Source organism: Enhydra lutris, unplaced genomic scaffold (assembly GCF_002288905.1).
Source record: "Enhydra lutris kenyoni isolate GAN:26980312 unplaced genomic scaffold, ASM228890v2 scaffoldscaffold22, whole genome shotgun sequence".
Lineage (NCBI taxonomy): Eukaryota > Metazoa > Chordata > Mammalia > Carnivora > Mustelidae > Enhydra > Enhydra lutris.
In genome coordinates this window covers 19,065,099-19,084,450 of record NW_019154106.1, presented here as the reverse complement: position 1 = coordinate 19,084,450, position 19,352 = coordinate 19,065,099, and the positions used below count along the sequence as shown (strand labels likewise).

At 51.7% G+C, this 19,352-nt stretch overlaps 1 protein-coding gene across 1 annotated transcript in view; it reads right to left on the bottom strand.

Moving 5' to 3' along the window:
- Nucleotides 1-19,352, bottom strand: part of LOC111150196 (ALX homeobox 4) — a 39,250-nt gene that overhangs the window by 9,255 nt on the left and 10,643 nt on the right. The window lies entirely within an intron of this gene.

The window sequence follows — 19,352 nt, the reverse complement described above, 5'->3', positions numbered from 1 at the left end:
TCCCCTGCCACTCCCCTATCAGTGTCACACTGGATGCAAGGGTAGGAGTTCCTGGTTCTAATCCTGACTTGCCATTAACATGCCGTGTGACCTTGGGCAAGTCTGTTTCCCTCTCTGAACCACTTTGCCATCATCTCAGAATGGACCTTTTTTAGCATCAACATTATATGACCCTGGAACAGCCAATCTGATCTCTTGGACCTTTAATCCCTGCTCCCACCGACTCTGGGCTCCTCCATCTAGAAGGACCCCCTTTGCCAGAACTTCTGCTTTGGGCCTGGGGAATGCTGACCCAGTGCTTCAGACCACCAGGGGAAGGGAGAGCTAATTCAGCAGCCATGTCTGGCCCAACAGGGCAGGGAAGGGGCAGGGAGGAGGCCAGTGTCGAGACAGACAGGAATGCCCTTCCTATCCAGGCCTGGTCCTGTCTGGGCTCAGTAGAAGTTGCGGAGAAGAATCCCCAGCCCGAAGAAGCCAGCATGAGGGGTCACGCCTTCGTCCTTCACTGGTTTCACCTACTGTCCACGCAGGGTCCTGCCTGCTTGAGGCTCGTGGCGCATTTACTAGGGAAGCTGGGCGGGCACCTGCATTCCCAGGATGCTGACGTGTGTGCCCCACTAGAGTCACACTAAGCTCAGAGCTGGGCCCCCAGCCACCCCATCTGCCAGGATGGGGCTCTACTGGGTGATTTGTAGATGTCCAGAGCTGGGCAGGACCAGTAGCTCTATGGAGGTCAGGGATGAGGTGGTAGAGGCCAGCTGGTGGGGAGTGGGGAAGGGAGTAACTAGTCCACATCCAAATGGCCCAGTTAGCACCCTGGGCAGAGACGCTTGCCTCAGAGTGAAGGTTAGAGTGTGGACTCCGGAGCCTATGGAGAGTACGACTCCCACATGCACCTCGCTCCAGCTGTGAACTTGGGACAGTTCACTTAACCTCTTTGTGCCTCAGTTTACCCCTCTGTAAAATAGGGATGAAGATACTTGTAGGCTCTTCCTCCTGGGGCACTATGGGGTTAAGGAGGCCAACAGGCAAAGCCCTTAGCACAGCGCCGGCTACGTAGGTTTCTGTCCCTATCGGTGTATCCCCAGTTCCAGTATGGACTTCCAAGCTGCAGAGGACTCTGGCCCCGGAGAAGTCTTCCCAGCAGGGGGGTCCTGCCCAGAGCATCTGGGTGCACGAACAGGGTGCACAAACAGTGGGTGCTGGCCTGGTGTCCGGAGGCCAGTGGGAGCCCTTCTCTGCTGCGCCGCCCATCCCGGCCCGTGTGGTGAGGATCCCACGCCAGCTCTGATCACAATAAGGCCTCCAGGGAGCACTGGAGAAGGCCTGCACACGCACAAGCTCTGACGGTCACACGCACGTGTGTTTGGTGTGAGCACCTCTTCTGGGAGCAGGTCCATGTGGTGGGCATGGAGTGTCAGGACGATGCTGCTGGCTCAGGTCTCCTGACTCTGTCCACATCCTGGGGGCTGAGGCTGTAGGCTGGCTCTCCTCCCAGCTTCCCCTGTGCCCTGGCGGCTCTCTTAATGCTGGGAAGGGGCGAGGGACAGCTGCCTGTCATCCCCATCCCTCTCTCCGAGGCCCCAATGAAGGGGGTGGAGGTGAATGCTCAGAGCCGACCCGCCCGCAGCATCGGGAGGCCATTCGAGGGGGCCCTTGGCGGCGCTGATGCCACAGGGAGGGCGGCAGCCCCCAGGCATCACGCAGGACACCCACGTGAGCCCAGGCACACGCAGACCGCCACAGCTGCGGTGACAACATTATGCAAACTACAGCTGGCAGCCGGGCCAAGAGCTTTCAGCGAAGATATTTATCTTGCTGGCAGACAAACAAGTTTTATGTTTTGGGTTTTTTTTTTAAGAGAAGAAATCCCACCCAGCCTCACCAAAAATAAACATCTCTGTTATGCAATTTCCTGGAGGCCAGACTGGGGGGCAACCCCTGCCCCTTCTGCCCCCGCACTGATCTCCAGGCCCCATCCCATGACCCCACAGACCTTTCGAGTGTCCTCTGGCATCCGGCCTGGGGTTGGGACCACCCTGCACAGCAACAGGGAATGGGCTGCTTGGGGAGTTCCGTGCTAGAGAGACTGAGGGTTGTAGGGACCAGCCCAAGCTCTGAGTTTTAACTGGGGGTAAACTCACACCAGAGAGAGCAGGCAATGTGTGCTAATTAGTGACAAAGCACAGCCTCTAGCCCCAGTCCTCTCCTCCTACCCTGTGGGCTTGGGGCCTCTTCCCAGGAAGAGAGGGGTAGGGGCAGAGGAAGGCAGGGGCCTCACATAATCAAGGAGTCCTGCTTTGCTCCTCCTGGGCGTGCGAGGACCAGCTTCTGAGGACGATGAGGGAAACCCCTCAGTGTTGACCCCGTTCTAGGCTTAGCCAGTTGGGGGGCAGCAGAACGTCCAGTCTTCTAGGGTGAGAAGTAAGAATCCAGGTTCTCAAACCTCTAGCCACCGACTGAGACCAAGCAAGTCGGGGAGAAATGGAGAGACAGCACGGGCTGTGCAGAGACCACCAGACTGAACTGGGAGGTCTGCTCTTGGGCCCAGCTCTACCATGGTCTGCCCGTGACCTCAGATGACTCTTCTCACATCCCAGAGTCTCATCGGCAGCTGGAGCTGCCATGCCCATCTGGAGTGAGGGGAGCAGGCAGGGGTGTGCCACAGCCTCGGCCCAGCGGAGTGTCCCTCCTGCCTTTGTCACCCTGGGGGCCTTTCCTTAGGATCTGGTGTGGCAAGAAGAGGGGAGCAGAATGGGGGCCAGTCTGGGTCCAGGCAAATGTTGGCCAACAGGAAAGCCTTAGAGATGGAAGGAATTCTGGCAAACTGATGCTTCCAGGTCCTCAAGGAAGAGGGAAGAGAGCCTTCCCATCTCAGTCTTCACTGTTGATCATTTTGCTTTAAATCGGGAGGCTGGGTTTCTAATTTAGATGACAAAGAACAATGCCCCAAGGTCCCATGGCTCACCCCCAAGAATCCCAGACTTGGGGTGGGAGGGGGGTCTATCTCAAACTCTTTCCACCCTGCAGCTTCTCCAGCAAGTGGGGCCACACAGGCTGTGGGGATAGAGAGCTCACTGCCATCAGGACACCCGGGCCATTCATCCTCAGCTCTGGCCTATGTCTGTCTCTTAGAGGTTTGGCTCACTGGTCTTGGCTCCGGCTCTCCTGGGTCTTCCCCGAGATGGGCGCCACACCTCCCAGAGCCTTCTGTCCTCCTGTCTAAACAGCTGCGGTTCCCACTGCTGGCCTCAAGTTTAACAAGACTGACACGGGGGGCTGGCAGGGACAGGCTGCATGATGGTGCTGGGGCCTGAGCAAAGCCAGCAGTATGCTCTCCAACTGAACAATCCTGAGGATCTGGGTGGAGAATCAGGTGGGTGGCCCAGGGCCTGGGTGTTGGGTCAGGATCCCGTTCGCCCTGCAGTGCCCTCCTCAATAAGACAGCTGTTGGAACCAGAGGAGCCCACCACTCGGGCTGAAATACTCTTCACCAAAGGTTCCCACTGACTTCCTTGGCCTCCCTTACCTGCACCTCTGGTCACCTGCCTGGAATGGCCTCCTTTCCAGCTGACCTGCAAGATCCCGTCAAGCACCAGCTCCTCCAGGAAGTCCTCCCAGACTGCGACAACCCTACAGACCCCTTTGGGCTCTGCTCAGCCTCTCCCATCACTGCCTGTGTTTCTGACCAGTATGTAATCAAGCCCCAAGTGTCTATTCCTTCCTCTAGCACATCAGTTCCCCGACAGTTGGAACCTCATGTCACGGACCCTGGGCTTCGCCCAGGATGGGGCAGATGGCAGATGTGCAGTGAGAAGTTGCTGGAGAGTAAGTGGACAATTTCTAACGAGCAAACACTGCTGAGTCTGTGCAGCTACCTTTGTGTGCCTACCGTGTGCCGGCCGTGGAAAGCCTCCGGCAGAAGGTGCTTGTTGAACCCACGAGTGGACCAGTTCACCCTGCTACACGAGGAGGAGACAGGTGGGTAGGACACGGGAGAAAGGGGCTTGCATTTGCGAGCGCCTCCGTGAGCAGCTGGCAGCAGGAGCCACAAGAGGAGACGAGACGGCGGACCAACACGGCCGGCGGAGCATGTGTCCATGTGTGGCCGGCGGGAAACGCGGAGCATCAGGGCAGCAGACGCAGAAGCAAAGGGATGGGATTTAAGGAAGGGCTCTAGAACATAAACGTCCAGGGAACCCAGTCCGAGATCTGCTGGGAGCCAGCTCTGTACCCGCCATGATGCCGTGGTGGGGAGAAGGCCACCGGGAGACCCTCTGTCGCCCTGCTTCTGGGCCAGCCCTCTTCAGGGACGAGAGCACTGTGCTGCACGAGGCTGAGCAACAGCAGAGGCCCCTGGGCCAGATCACCCGCCTGCAGCTCTGCCTGCCCCCCCCCAAACTGGACTCTGGACTGGCGCCATGTGGATGCCCCGCCCACAGTGTGGAGGGGGCTCTGTCCCTGTCTCAGGGGCCCAGGGCAAGGTCATCCCGATCTGCTGCTTCCCAGTGGAATGTCTTGAGGGGGCTATAAACCGCAGATGACCCAGAGGAATCAAGCAATGTGTGTACGTAAAACACCCAGGGTGACCAGTGGCTGCCCCTCCAAAGGTCTGCCTGCGATGGCGGCCATGAGGGTCGGCTCGCCCTTCAGACGACCCTAGGTCAATGTCTCCACCAACCACTTCTGATGAAGTAGCAGCATTTGGCTTAAAGATATATTGCGCATCAGGAGCTACAGAAGGGCCTCCAACCTCTGCCTGAACTCCGAGAAATACAAGAGATGGAAAACCTTTCTTCTTTCCATTCTCCCTTTTTGCTGTCCTGCTTCAACCCAATAACGTCACTCTAACCTAGTCTAGTCTAAACTTCTTCTTCTTCTTCTCTCTTTTTTTTTTTTTTTTTTTGTTGGGCTACGAGTGCGCTCCGGAGAGTTCCGAGGGTGACTGTGATTTTTTTTTTTTTTCATGGCTGTGATTTCAAGAGGAGGCACTTCTGAAGCGAGGAGGGTCCGGGAGGGCTCTGTGTGCTCATTCTTCCCCTGTGCACAGACGCGCGCCCGCAGAGCCTGCAGCTGTGAATGGGTGTGCGGAACACGTGTGTGGTTGCCTGCGGACAATCTGAGTGCAGGCCCACGAGCAGGGTGTGTGCGGCTGTGTCTGGAGATCTGTGCAAGCGAGGGTGACTTTACGGATACACATAGGTGAGTACGGATGCGGGAAGTGTGTGTGTGTGTGTGTGTGTGTAGTTGTGCACAGGCCAGTGCATGCGGTGTATATGTCTAAGGGGTCTGAGTAATTGTATCCTCCATGGTTTTGATTACATCTATTTTCCCTCCAAACATCTGCTTTGTGGGGGACACGCCGCTCCCTCTGTTCCCGGGTGAGTCGGCCTCACACACCCCTGTGGCAGAGCGCACAGGGCCAATGTAATCCCCTTAAACAAAACAGGCCAGCGTGAGGCCCTTTCATGCTATTTAAAGGGCACCGACTAAAATCCCCCGCTGCTGTCCAAACAGTCGTGTGGGGGCAGGGGCGAAGGTGAAATGTGAGCCATTGATCACGTCCTGGAGTCCTGGACCCACCTCCTCTGCCCTGGCACTCCTCCGGGGGCTCCCAGCTCCATGCAGAGCTCAGCCTGGATGTCCCTGGTTTAGGTCCAGGCCTACTCGCTAACGCCAAAAGGGTAGCAGGAACTGGGGGTACATTTCAGTGGTCTCACCCGGTGGCGGCAGACCGGGTCCCCACCCTCGGGGACCTGCCGATCTGCAGGGGAGAGCCGGAGGTGGAAGCTCGTGTGCTCGGGGTGGCCCCCACAGGTGACATGGGCACCCCTGCTCACCCACACCAGCTCTGAACACGCCTCTTGAAACAGAAAGTCCGAGGCGCTGTCACAGAGCCCGGGAGACTAAGGAGACCCGCGGGCCACATGCGGTGTGTTGGATCGGCTCCTGGAGCAGTGAAACGACAGCAGGGACACAACTAGTGACCTCTGAATAAAGGATGGGGCTTAGTTAACAGTAGTATGAAAGGAGAAAAAAAAGAAGTGGGCAAAATATGTAAATAGACACCTCACCCGAAAGGACCTACAGGCGACAAAAAAGCATGAAAACACGCTGGACAGATTATCCAGTCCGGAAATGCAAAGTACGAGCCCCGTGAGACAGCCCCACGCACCCACTGCCACGGAAGTGAAACCCCGGGCGGCACCAGGTGATGACGAGGACACGGAGCCACGGAAAGTCTCCCACGTCGTTGGTTGGGCAAACAGAGAAGCAGTTCTATAATTAAACCCACACTCCCCACGTGACCCAGCGATGCCGCTGTGAGGCGTTGGGCTGGAAGATGTGAAGACTGATGTTCACCGAACCTGCCTGCAAATGCTTATAGCGGCTTTGGTCAGAATCACTCCACACTGGAAACAACCCAAAGGTCCTCGAACAGGTGAATGGATAAGCGAACTGGAACCGCCACGTTAGGGGCTAGAGACTCAGAGATAAAAGGAATGAGCTATTACACAGTCACTGGCAGGAATAACTCTCAAAAGCAGCATTATGGTCTGTAAAGGAGGCCAGACTCAAAATTTACATATGTATGACTCTGCTTATTTATCCCAGGACATCCTGGGAAAGACAGCAGCAGGAGGATGGAGAGCAGATCATTGGTTGCCAGGGGCTGGGGAGGGGGAGGGCTGGACCAGAGATGGCTGGTGTGTGAGTACGTGAATCTGCATGGGGATGTGTTAAGATTCATAAAACTATACACCACCCCCTGATTTTAATTTTGCAGCACATTATTTTAAAAATGAAAGACACATAAACTATAGAGAAAATACAAAACTGTGTTTTCATATGTTACAGAAAAACTAACTAATAAAAAGTTTGTATATCTTCACCCAGAAATTCCACTTCCAGGAATGTAGCCTAAAGGAATCTTTATGGCTTGGCATGAAGAATTTGCTAAAGAGAAAGTTCATCATGGCATCATTATACAGAAAAACCAAAAATAACCAAAATATCCAGTAATAGGAGACTGGTTAAATAAAGGATTCTATTTCCATAAATAGAAGATCCTTCCTGATATTCCATACTCTGCAAACTGTTTCTTGGCTTTGCCCACACATTATTATGTATTTATTGGGGATTTTTTTCCCCTTTTGTTTATTACCTCTCTCTGCCTTCCATAAAACGGAGAGTATATCTGAATATATTTGCTTTGTGTACCCCTGTCTAACGCCAACTATCGTGGCTGGCAAGCAGTAGGTATTCAATAAACACTTGATGAACAAATGAATGAAACTAATATAAAAGAACAGTGTTTTAGCATCTGGAAGGATGTTCAGGGTGTCGTAAATAAATCTCATCTTTAAAAAAATGCAGAAGGGGTGGAATATCTGTTCTTAGAAAGTTCTAGAAGTTTCTAGAGGTGGGAATATAGGATATGGGTTGATTTTTGTTCCTTTTTTTTTTCTGGTCTGAATTACTTTTCTATTTGTCTTACCATGAATAAGAATTTCTTTTATCATTATATAAAATACTATTTGAAACCAAGGATTAGAATCTCAAAAGATGACTGAACTCTGCTGTGAAGTTTTGGGGGGTAGGAGGTGAGCACCAATAGGGGTGCGGTGGAGGAAGGATAAGGATGCTTCAGAGAAAGGCCCTTTTATGGCGGGGATTGGCCGCTGTCCTCACAAACTGGGGCCCCTAGGACTTCGCATTCTCTTGGGCTCTGGAGACTTCCAGACTGTAGGCTTATGTTCACCTCCTAAAGGGTTTCTCTGCCTTCAGACCCACTACCCTCAAATACAACCAGACACACACATCTGATTGTACCGCAACCTACTCTAAAGGCTTTCACTGGTTCCCAGAGCTCTTACTGGGATCGCCAGGTAAACTACAGGGTGCTCAGTTAAGTTAGAATTTCAGAGAAACAAGGACTAATATTTAGTATAAATATGTCCTAGAGATTGCATGGGAAATACTGACAGTAAAAATTATTCATTGTTTATTTGAAATTCAAATTTAACTGAGCATTCTGAGTTTATTGTTAGATTTTTGTTTTGTTTTGTCTTGTTTTCCCCTAAATCTGCCAATCCTACAGATCAGGCTTACTGTGACATTCATGATTCCCCAGGCAGGTCTGACCCCTGCCTGCTTCGTAGACTCATATTTTCTCCCACCCTCCGCCTCGCTCCTAGTCCCTTCTAGTCCCACGGATGAGTCCTTTCATTCCCCCAGAGTGTCACACGAATATAACAATTATCCAAGTTCCCACATGGAAAAACATTAAAAATCAATCAGCGAAGTGAAGATATGCCAAGAGACAGAAACTATAACACACACACACATAAGCACACCCATGCAGACACGTTTCTTCGCACCCTTTTTTTTTAAGCCTAACACTCTCTCCAGGACCTCTTTCCATGCTGTTCTAGAATCTTCCATCACACCATTTGAATTGGCTGCATGTGGTTCCACCACAGTGACAAACTCTGTCTAGCCAGTCCCCTACTGCTGGGCACCCGGGTTTCTGATTGTTTCAAGGATAACAGGCCTGCGATGAACATCCTCGTCGTTAAATCCTTCCTACATCATGGTGATTACATTAGAAGGAGCTCCAAGAACTGGAACGCCTGGATCAGATCGTGTTCACATTTGAAGGTCTCCGATCAACAGGGCCAAACTGCCTTCCAGAGCCGTGAGTCTCCCCTCGGCTACCCACGTGCCCGCCCGCTTCAGGATGAGGGGTGTCCTGGCACGTTAAACATCTCTGCCAGGGTGATAAATGAAAGTGAGATCTTGTTTGAATTTATATTTTTATAAATATAAAAGTTGAATCTTTCATTTGTTACGTTCCTTCTTCTGTGGATTGCTTTTAGTGGACTCCCAAGGTTCAGGGCCAGGATGACCCCTTCTCCTTCCCTGACCCCAGGGCTGGGCTTAGCTCTTAAATACTGAGTGCTTTGCTTTCAAGTGCTTGTGTCGGGTCCTGTCCCACGCTTGAGTGTGAGAGGTTCAGAACAGCACGTCCCTGATGCATCGCTGGGGCCCAAGGTGGACCTGCCTCTTTCTGCCTTTGGGAGCTCTGTATGTCCTGCTGGGGGTGACCCAAGGCACCTGCAGGGGAGGGACCCAGCCACAGGGCTGGGCTCCAGATCCAGGAGGGCCCGGGTCCCTTGGTGCATACTGTTGTATGGGTGGGGTGGCTGAGGCAGGGAGGTGGGAGAGTGGGTTCAGGAACCCACCTAGCCATGGGGCAGGGCGTAAAGGACCACAGGCAGCCTTGCTGCCTCTATGGTCCTGCACAGAACTCTTGGCTTCTCTGTGTTCTCATTTCAACAAGTATTACCTGGCTTCCTTCCAGGGATGGGGGAAGGGGTTATGGAGGGGCACAGTCCCTGTGGGAAGCCACAACTGAGGAGGAGTCACCAGGCCCTGGGATGCACACAATGCTCAACCACAAGTCGAGCTCCCTGGACCCCTGCTTCCTTGAAGGTTCTAGAGCCCCACTCTTTGCTGGCCAGGTTCAAGGCTGCAGTTACTCGTCTTGCCACCAGGAGGCACTGCAGTTCCAGTGAAGTTCCTCAGGGTGAAAGGTGGGCCCCAGGGCCCCAGGCCTTGATGAGGTTTCTAGAAGTCTGCTGGAAGACCAAGGCCCGACCTGGAAGGGTTTGCCAGACAAACAGCTATCCAGCCCTACTGTGCGTCTGCCACTGTCCTAGCTCCCCAAGGGACACAGAGATGAATGAGATGGGTCTCCGTCCTTTCCCCACAGAGTTCATTCCTCCACCGGTTCTGGGGCTTTTCACGTTCTTGACTGATTTTGACCCCCTCAAAATTCCCATGTGATGGCTCTCCTGAGAATCCTCACTCCACAGATGGGTAAACTGAGGCTCGGAGAGCAAGGACTCGTTGAATGTCACCAGCAACCTAGGGCAATTTATTCCCCCAAGTTGTCCTTTGTGGAGACCCTGGGGAATCCTGGGTCCTCCAGCTGCTTGCGAAGGAGCCATACAGCTGCCCCCAGAACCCAGCACCTCCGGTGGTGTTTTCTATGGCCCTGGCAGATCTCTGTGGGATCCTCTAAGTTGGGGGGGGGTTCAGCAGAGGCAAGGGCTGCGGCCCCTCTATCTTCGCTCTAACCCCACACAGAAGCCTTCCCTGTTCTTCCCACAGGGGCTGGGTTGGGGGGTGGTCTTCCTCTGGCCCAGAGGATTGGGGGGGGCACTTCCCAGGACTGAGGAAGGAACTGTCACTAAAAGCCAGTGACAGGGCCTTGGGCTTGAACCCAGGCCTAGGACGCTCATCGCTCATCACGCTTTGGCAGTGTGAAATGCACTAGGACACTGAGGCCAGCAAGAGGAAATGGTAGGAGGCAAAGCTCAGGTTCAAACCCCCAGCCTGGGGCATTTTCTCTGTGTGGCTGGGATGCGGCAGCTAGGAGACAGGGTCAAGACAAAGGAGCAGGACCCAGAGTCCCAGAAAGCCACTTCCCTCAGCTGCTTCTACAGGGGTCCCAGCGTCTCTCACCTTCAGCACCGACCCTGATAGAACTCTCTCGAACAACTGGGCCCTCCAATGGGGACCCATGCCTTTTCTCGGGACCTCAATTTTGGGGTCTCCTCCATCCCCCAGCTTGGCCCCCATTAATTCTCTCCCCAGCACTAAGTCTTGTTTTGTGTTCATTCTCGGCTAAATGCCAAAGGATTCAGAGGAAGGCGGTATGCGTGTGCAGCTCCCTCTTAATCAGTGCCAAGGACACAACACGTATGTGTGTATGTTTATAAATCAGCACATGTGCATACACCCCGAGAGCCTGCAAGAGGGATTGACAAGAACACAGATCCAGCAAAATGTCAACATTTGGGGACTTGGCGCAATGGGGATCTGGGGGTTTCTTGTCCTCTGCTTGTAACTTTTCTCTACGTCGGAAACTGTGCCCAAATTAAAAAAAAAAAAAAAACAACTTTAAAAAAGAAGTATGTGGATAATGCTGTATCGTATATTTGACAGTTGCTAAGAGAGTAGATCTCAGAAGTTCTCATCCCAAGAAAAAAAAACTTATGGTAACTATGGGAGGTGACAGACGGTAGCAAGGCTTACTGTGGTGATCATTTCTGAATATACCCAAATATCAAACCATTATGTTGTATACCCGGAACTGATATCATGTTGTATGTTAATTATACCCCCATTTAAAATGTTTTTACATAAATTAAAAAAAGATTATGGTTACACGGGAAATTAGTTATGTGGGCACGAAGAGGAAGAAATCACCTTACGCAGGAATCCCCACTCTGTAGGCGGCGTCAGTAGTGACGTGAACAGGGTGTGCGCGGGAACGTCGTGAGTGACCACTGCCATCCACGGCCTTCACACATGGGCCTGCACGCCCACAGCAAAATCCCAAGGCAGATGCCAGCTCTGGGGACGAACCCTACCTCCCCAGCCCTCTGAAAACCCTTACTTCCTCAGAAGTGACAGGTGACCTGGTTGGAGCAGGTGGTTTTTCTAGCAGCATTTCTAAGACCTGTAGGAGGCATATTTTGTTAGCCGAGGTCAAGCTACCATCGGGACTTAAAAGTAAAGAGGTACTTTATTTTTTGAAGCTGTTATAATTTAGGTTTTCTTAAAAGTGGTATGAAGGGGGCGCTTGGGTGGCTCAGTGGGTTAAGCCTCTGCCTTCGGCTGGGTCATGATCTCAGGGTCCTGGGATCGAGCCCCGCATCGGGCTCTCTGCTCAGCGGGGAGTCTGCTTCTCCGTCTCTCTCTGCCTGCCTCTCTGCCTACTTGTGATCTCTCTCTGTCAAATAGATAAATAAAATCTTAAAAAAAAATAAAGTGGTATGAAGGAGGGAGGCTTCCTTGCGTCCAAAACAAAACAAGAATGATAAGAAAAGCACTGACAGGAGCTAACAGGTGGGAGCAAACCAATAAACGGCAGATGAGTGGATAAGCAAACAGTGGTCTCTCCATGCGATGGAATATTATTCAGCCTTAAAAAGGAAGGAAATTCTGACCTGTGCTACAACATGGAGGAAACATGAGGACATGCTGAAAAGTGAAATAAGCCAGTCACAGAAAAGCTTCCCTGCATCCCAGGTACCTAGAGGGGTCAAGTGCACAGAGACAGAAAGTAGATGGTGGTGGCTAGGGGCTGGGAGGGGGATGGGAAGTTAGTGGTTAGGGGGTACAGAGCTTTGCTTTTACAAGATGAGAAGCTCTATGGAGATAGATGGCAGGGATGACTATACAACATTACTAATATGTTTAATACCACTGAAAAATAGTTAATGTGTTAATTATACCACAATTAAAAATAGTTTTAAGATGGTCAATTTTATGTTATATGTATATCTTATCACAATAAAAAAATTGAAAAAAGCAAAGAAAGTCCCCTAGCCCGTGTCCCTTAGGGTCTTTGTCCTGGCTTTGGCTCACTCTGTCCAGGGCTAGGTCCTCTCCACCTCCCAGCCTACATACACCCCAGATTCCTTCTTTTGTTCTTTCTTGATACTGTGTCTGGGTTTGCGTCTGTTCACACCCTCATCCCTTGGTTCACTCAGGTGTGTGTTCGTGGAGTGCTTCCCCCTGGGTCGTGACCTTATGAAGGGGACAGACAGGTAACGGTGACCAGTTGTCCTGGAGCCCAAAGAGCAGGAGCACTCACTGTGTCCTGGGCGCAGTGGGGCCCATAAGGAGCAGTGGTCAGTTCTACTTGAAAAGATCAGGGGAGGCTTCATGACAGTGGGGCCTTGAACTGTGTATTGAAAACCGAAGAAGTCTTGGCAAGACATGTTACATTTCCTGGTAAAACAGGAAACTTCCAACTCTCCAGACTAGGCAGGTCTTAATGACCAGGGAGGAGCCCTCCCCCCAGGGCTGGGGACAATAATCAAAACAATTACATAATCCTTCTGAGCAGTACCACCCCATCCCCTAGTTCATGGAAAGCCCACTTACTACCGAACACTGCAACACTGCGTCCTGATGTTTGCCACATTGGGTGGGGGTCTTAACTTTAGTCAGAACCCGCACCCCCGTTAGCAGCTCCTCAAGGAGCCTGGAAGTTTCCTTCCTTCCAGGCCTAGCCCAGGTATCAACCTCCAGTTTGGCCTCCCTTGGCTGGAGGAGATCCTGGTTTTGTTTTTTTTTTAAGATTTTATATATTGATTGACAGAGAGAAGCCGCAGAGGGAGAGGGAGAAGCAGGCTCCCCACTGAGCAGGGAGCCTGATGCAGGACTCGATCCTAGCACCATGGGATCATGACCTGAGCTGAAGGCAGACGTTGAACTGACTGAGCTACCCAGGTGCCCCAGATCCTGACACCTTCCAAGGGAAAGAGGACCCACCCAGGGCCAGGCCCGCTGCCAGAGAGGCAGATGTGGCCTCCCAAACTCTCCCTTCCCCACAGCAAGAAGCCCCAGAGCTCAGGGACCACACTGGGCCACGCCCCTCCTTACAGGGAGGATGAGGAGGCCCTGAGCCTTCATACAACCTGCCAGTGGAAGATCACGGTCTCCTGATTTCAAACCAGCCCTGTGGTCACCTACGCATTGCCCCTCTCCACCTCCGCCAACTATACAGCCTTGGACTTGTCCCTAAACATCTCCCACAGAACCCCTCTGAGCTCCATTCCTCCTCTGTAACAGGGAGAAAACCTGCATCCCCAGCAACACCCCCCCTACCCCCAGAGACACAAAATAGCACTTTCAAACCCAAGGCAGACCAGGCTGAGAAGCTTAAATCCTGCACTCGGTGAAATGAAATGAATGAGAAATCTTCGGAGTCCAACGGACTTCATTTCTGATTCTGCCACTTATTTGCTTCACGCAGGCACTCTTCATTCATTCATTCGTTCACTCACTCACTCATTCATTCATTCCTTCAGCGACATTTCTGGAGCACCAGCTTTACGCATGCCAAGTTCTCTTGGTGGAAATACAAAGCCAGATAAAGATCCCTTCCCTCAAAGGCCCACAGGCATCAGGGGGACTGGCTACGGTGCAGGGTGCTGGACAGGACAGGAGCATCTAGGCCAGCCTCAGTGGGGTTGGGGGGGATATTTTTAGGGGCCAGTCCAGATCTCTATATAGGAGGGGCTTTGAGGCAACAGTCTAATTGGAGAGGTCTGTTGACGCCGTGCTTTGCTAGCACTTTACGTAAATGTCGGTTTTCCCGATCCAGGAAACGGAGGGAGTCGAAAGGTTACAGGGAGGGCTCCCAAACCACCCATAGGTCTGTCGCCAAATGGTATGAGTTGGTTTCTGGGTGCCGCCTCCCCTGTAAAGTCAGACCAATATGGTCCGCATCCCAAAATGGGTGTGAGTTTTGAATGAAGCAGAGTACAAGCCTGCAGATCCCTGTCCGAGACAGTTTGCCCTTCTCAGTGGAAGTCCTGCAGAAGAAATCAATACAATTGTTATCTGGGGCTGAGTTAGGCCAGGACACTTGCAGGAGCAAAGCAAAGACGCTCCAGCTGCAACCGTCTCCTTCTGATAAATTCACATTTATAGCAAAGACTGTCCATGGGCTGAGACACTTGAAACCGCTGTAAAACGACATGTTAGATTTATTTTGTCTTATATTTACTTAAAACTTCTAGTGTTTTAAAGAAAGACCCTTCCATAAATACATTTTAGCGTAAGGCACACTGCAGTGTGAAAGGAGGATGGTAATTTTAATCACTGCACTGATGACCAAGTTCAGGTCCATCGTGAACGACTTAAAAAATCCTCACTTCCACAGACACTCTTGGCGACATCTGGCCTCTGCTGGCACCCCAACGTTTAATTGCTCAAGAATTTCTCAGTGGGAACATCTAGTGCCTTCGACCCACTGTATCATCGGAAAGGCATCCGGGGTGGGCAGTGGCAAGAGGGGCCATTCCAGAAATGTACCACTTGCTGCTGTCACGGAGAAACTAAGCTCGCTGATTCAGGGCCAGGTCCGGGCTCCTTCTGTCACCTTCCCAGGGTGGTGGGACCTCCTCCTTGTGGATTCCCTGCCACACCCTCCTTTGAGTTTCCCTAATGGCCCCGACGAGCTAAATCGCTCATCACACAGCATTGCAAGCCTCCGTCATTGGACGGGACCCTCACCGGAGGCAGGGATGGGGTCTTGCCCTGTTCCCTTACCCTCACTGCCCACCCCCCAGCAAATACTGTTGCACTGAACTAATCTCTTTTTTTAAAAAGAGTTCATTTATTTATTTATTTGAGAGAGAGAGAGAGAGAGGAAGTATGAAAGGGGAGAGTATCAGAGGGAGAAGCAGATTCCCCACTGAGCAGGGAGCCCGATGCGGGACTCGATGCCGGGACTCCAGAATCATGACCTGAACTGAAGGCAGTTGCTTAACCAACTGGGCCACCCAGGCACCCACACTGAACTAATCTTGTTAAATTACTGAACGTCTCAGCCTGTGGAAGAACCATGTGGGTCTGCAGAGAATTTCTTCTTTTACCAAAATCAAGCGTTCTCTTTCTCTGAATGTGTTTGTTCAAACCTAGAGAATCATTTATAAGCTGAAAAAGCCAGAAGACTTTTCTCCTCTTGGACGAGAAGGGAAAAATAATGGCTGAAGTCATTGTAAGGCTGCCAGTTAAGAGTTTTCTGAGATGGATGATGATGGTAAGATTATTCAATCTCAGCTTTAAGAAATTCCACCTTTATAGATGGTTAAAATTACCAAGTTTCTAGAACATGCTTGTATCTAAGCTATTGGTTAGGGCTTCCATCTAAGTGGCTGGAATTTGGAGTAGGTAAGTTTCAAGCGTTTTGCCCATCACATACAAGTAGGCAAGTATAAATAATTCTCAATATTCCAATATTTACATGTTGGTTGGAGAATGGTTCTCTCATTGACTTCTGCTCATCTGGACTGAAAGAAGTTTTCAAATAAGTCTCTGCCTAAAATGCATGGTATAGGGGCACCTGGGTGGCTCAGTCGGTTACGGGTCTGACTTCAGCTCTGGTCAGGTTGGCCTGGTTCTGAGGAGGACTCCGGAAGTAGGAGGGAGATGGGGTCTGTGCGGTCAAGATCTGTGGTCATCACTGTAGTGGTGAGGGGAAGACAGTGTGCTGTACATTGAAAATCTGCCCCCAGATTTTCTGCTCCCAAATCTGCCTCCCCAGTTTACTGAGCTCTCCCACATGATTGATCGTGTCCAACGGCCACACCAGCATGATGTCACCAAGGTCAGGAGCATTGACCTGCAGGGTAGAGGAGTGGAGAAGAGCAACGCCCTTTGACTTCAGGAGATCTGGGCTCTTTATCTGTTAATTAGGAGTCCTAATGCCTCTTGAGGGATTTGAGTGCAAGATCCCAGGGCAAGCGTGGCCCATGGGTGATGCTTACCAGCACTCCCTTCATCGCAGACGGGTGTGCTGGGGCCCAGTGTGGGTGCAGCACCTCCCTGATAGGCCCCGAGCGGGACACTTTCTGTGCCTGGCCCTGAGTCCATGCAGGGATGAACACGCACCAAGCCCGGCCTCAGGGACCTCCAGGTCGGATGCTGTTGGATGTCTTTCAGATGGGGAAGAAAGGTTATGCCCTAGTTCAAGATGCCTGGGTGTGGGGTATGGCAGCCTGGGGAGACGCGGGCTGTAGGTTCTGAGGGGTCTGGGGGTGCCCTCCTTCTCCCTCCTTGACCCTTGCTGCCCCCATGCTAAGGCCGATGGCCAGTCCCCACCCCTTGTATCACTCATCCATATTTCAAAGGATTTTGTCAACCACCCAGTGTACATTCAGTTATCCTTTGTCCATGTTCCAATTTTGTGTATCCAAGTCAACCGTAAGGGCCCATCAAAGTTTCTGACCAGCCTGACATAGCCAGGGTTCCAGTGAAATCCTGCCAATAACAGCTCATACTTACTGAGCACTTACTCTGTTCCAAGGACTGTTCTAAACTCTTTACCTGTATTAGCTTATTTAATTCTCACGATACCCTAAAGGCAGATAGTATTCTTAGCTTCATTTTACAGATGAAGAGGTTGAGGCAGAGAGGTCAGCCAGGTTGCCTGAGGCCCCTCAGCTGTACAGGCTGACATCTGTTTCCAGGTCCTGGCCCGGGAGCCCCCCGTCCCCCCAAACCAAGGGCATCTAAAGCTTCAGGCTGCCTGTGAACCTCATGGCCGGGGGGGGGGGCGCGGCAAACACAATTTCTGTAAGATTCCAAGAATGCTAGAGAGCACACCTGTTCCTTGTCTCTGGGCAGGCAACTGGGAGACCAGGCTCAAGCAGGTGTCTGTTTAATCCTGGGGCTGGGGGGCCGCAAGGTGAGAAGTACAAGAGGACCGCCTCCCCCAGCAGTGACGGCCACTGCTATATAGCTCCCTCCTCTCTGGTCACCTATGGGTGGGGAGGGAGGGGTGCAGAATCATGTCTAATCTGGCCTCAGCCCCAGGCTCTGTTCATGGGACAGCATTGGGGAGGGCCGGGGTGGACGCAGGTGGCGGCAAGAGCCTCTCAGGGGAATCAAACAGAAAATAGTCAAGGAGCAGGGGAAACAGCATTGAGCTGGTTTGCGGTGGATGGGAGCTTCCCTCCTGGAGTCCCTCCCTGCTCCACCAGGAGGGGGCACTGGGAGCACCTTACTGGAAAAGGAGGTCCCAAATTTGAGCCTCTCAGAAGTGGCCAGAGGCCAAGGTTATAATTCTGGCACTCTTGCCAACAGCTCTGCCCTCCACGCCTTCTTACCAGCTCTAGTTCCTGGAAAACAAACGCGTCCCTGGGCTGAATGTCTTTGGCTGCTTTGTCATTAGTCTGGAGGCAAGGGGATGGACAGGATGACTTTTGAGGTTTCCCATATTCTGGGATTCTGGACTTCACCTCAGAAAGCCATGCCTGGGGCAGGGAGACAAACCAATAGAACAGAAGAAAGAGCCTAGAAATAGACTCTCAAACATATGGCCAACTGATTATCAGCAAGGTGACAAGACCATTCAACAGAGAAAGGGCAGTCTTTCCAACAAGGGTTGCTCGGAAAACTGGGTATCTAAATGCAAAGAAATAAAGAGTTGGATCCTTACTCAGAATGGACCTCAACTTAAGAGGGAAAACCGTAAAGGTCTTAGAGGAAAACACTGGGGAAATTCTTCGTGACATGCAGGTTAGCGATGATTTTGTGGTTGTGACGTCAAAAGCACAGGGAAAAAAAGACAAAAATTGATAAACTGGATTTCATCAAAATTAAAATCTACTGTGCATCAAAAGGGCATGATCCAGAGAGGGAGAGATAACCCACAGAATGAGAGAAAATACTTGAGAATCATGGGTCTGATGAGGGATTATTATCCAGAATATATAAAGAGCTCCTACAGTTCAACAACAGACAAGCAACCCAACCCCTAAAATGGGCAACAGACTTGAATCCACATTTCTTCAAAGCAGATCAACAGTGGACCAGACGCAAAAGGCCAGCTGCTGTGTGAGCCCCCTTCCAGGAAACACCGTGTCCTCACCAAATGGTTCACTTAAAATGATCAATATGGTAAACTTTACATTTTTAACACAATAAAAAACTATCCCTAATTAAATAAGAGATTTTGAATTTTTAAAAAGGCCCCCTGAGTAGCATGAAGAACACTCGGCTTGGGATCTTGGCCTCTCACAATGCTCAGAGGCCTCCAGGGGTTTCTCTCAGGTCCAAATCCTTCAGCAGAAAGCCAACCTCGAGTTGGGCTTTGCTACTGCCATTCCTCGGGTCCCATCTTGCCCCATCTTGCCTGTGTCCAACGGGGCCCCCTGCACAACACAGACTCTTTCCCAAACACTGCAGGTACTTTCCCAACTCTAAGCCCTTATTCCTGCTGTTTTCTGAGTCAAGAGTGCCCTTTCCAGCTCCTTCAGTGGGAGCTTCTCTTCAGCCTCTGAAGTCCACTTCAAATGTCCATATCCACAAAGCCCCAGTCCATTTGCACTTCCCCTGGGGACTCTGGCTTCTGCACATCCAGCTCCCTGAGGTTAGGGATCAACTCACTCATGCCAAATGCTGCATACCTCCCTGACATGGGGCTCGAGCTTGTGGGGGCTGCTTTGGGGGCAGAAGAAGTCTGTAGCAGCACCCAATTCATTCTACAAAGAGGGAGGAGGGAGCTCTCTGCCTCTCCCATCCCCCATGGTGTCTGGCCCACTGTAATCACGGCCGCCACCCTCCCCTCTCCAAGTGCTGACTACACTGAGAGGCTCAGGTCTATATACTTCTTCCTGTCTGGGCTCTGAGCTCCGGACAGCATCCTTTCCAGAGCAGAGAGGCTACATCTCCTGCGTGTGTGTGTGGGGAGGGGGGTGTCTCTGAACCCCAGGGATAGGGCTGAGTAGATGAGGTACTCCAGCATGAACAGCAGCAGC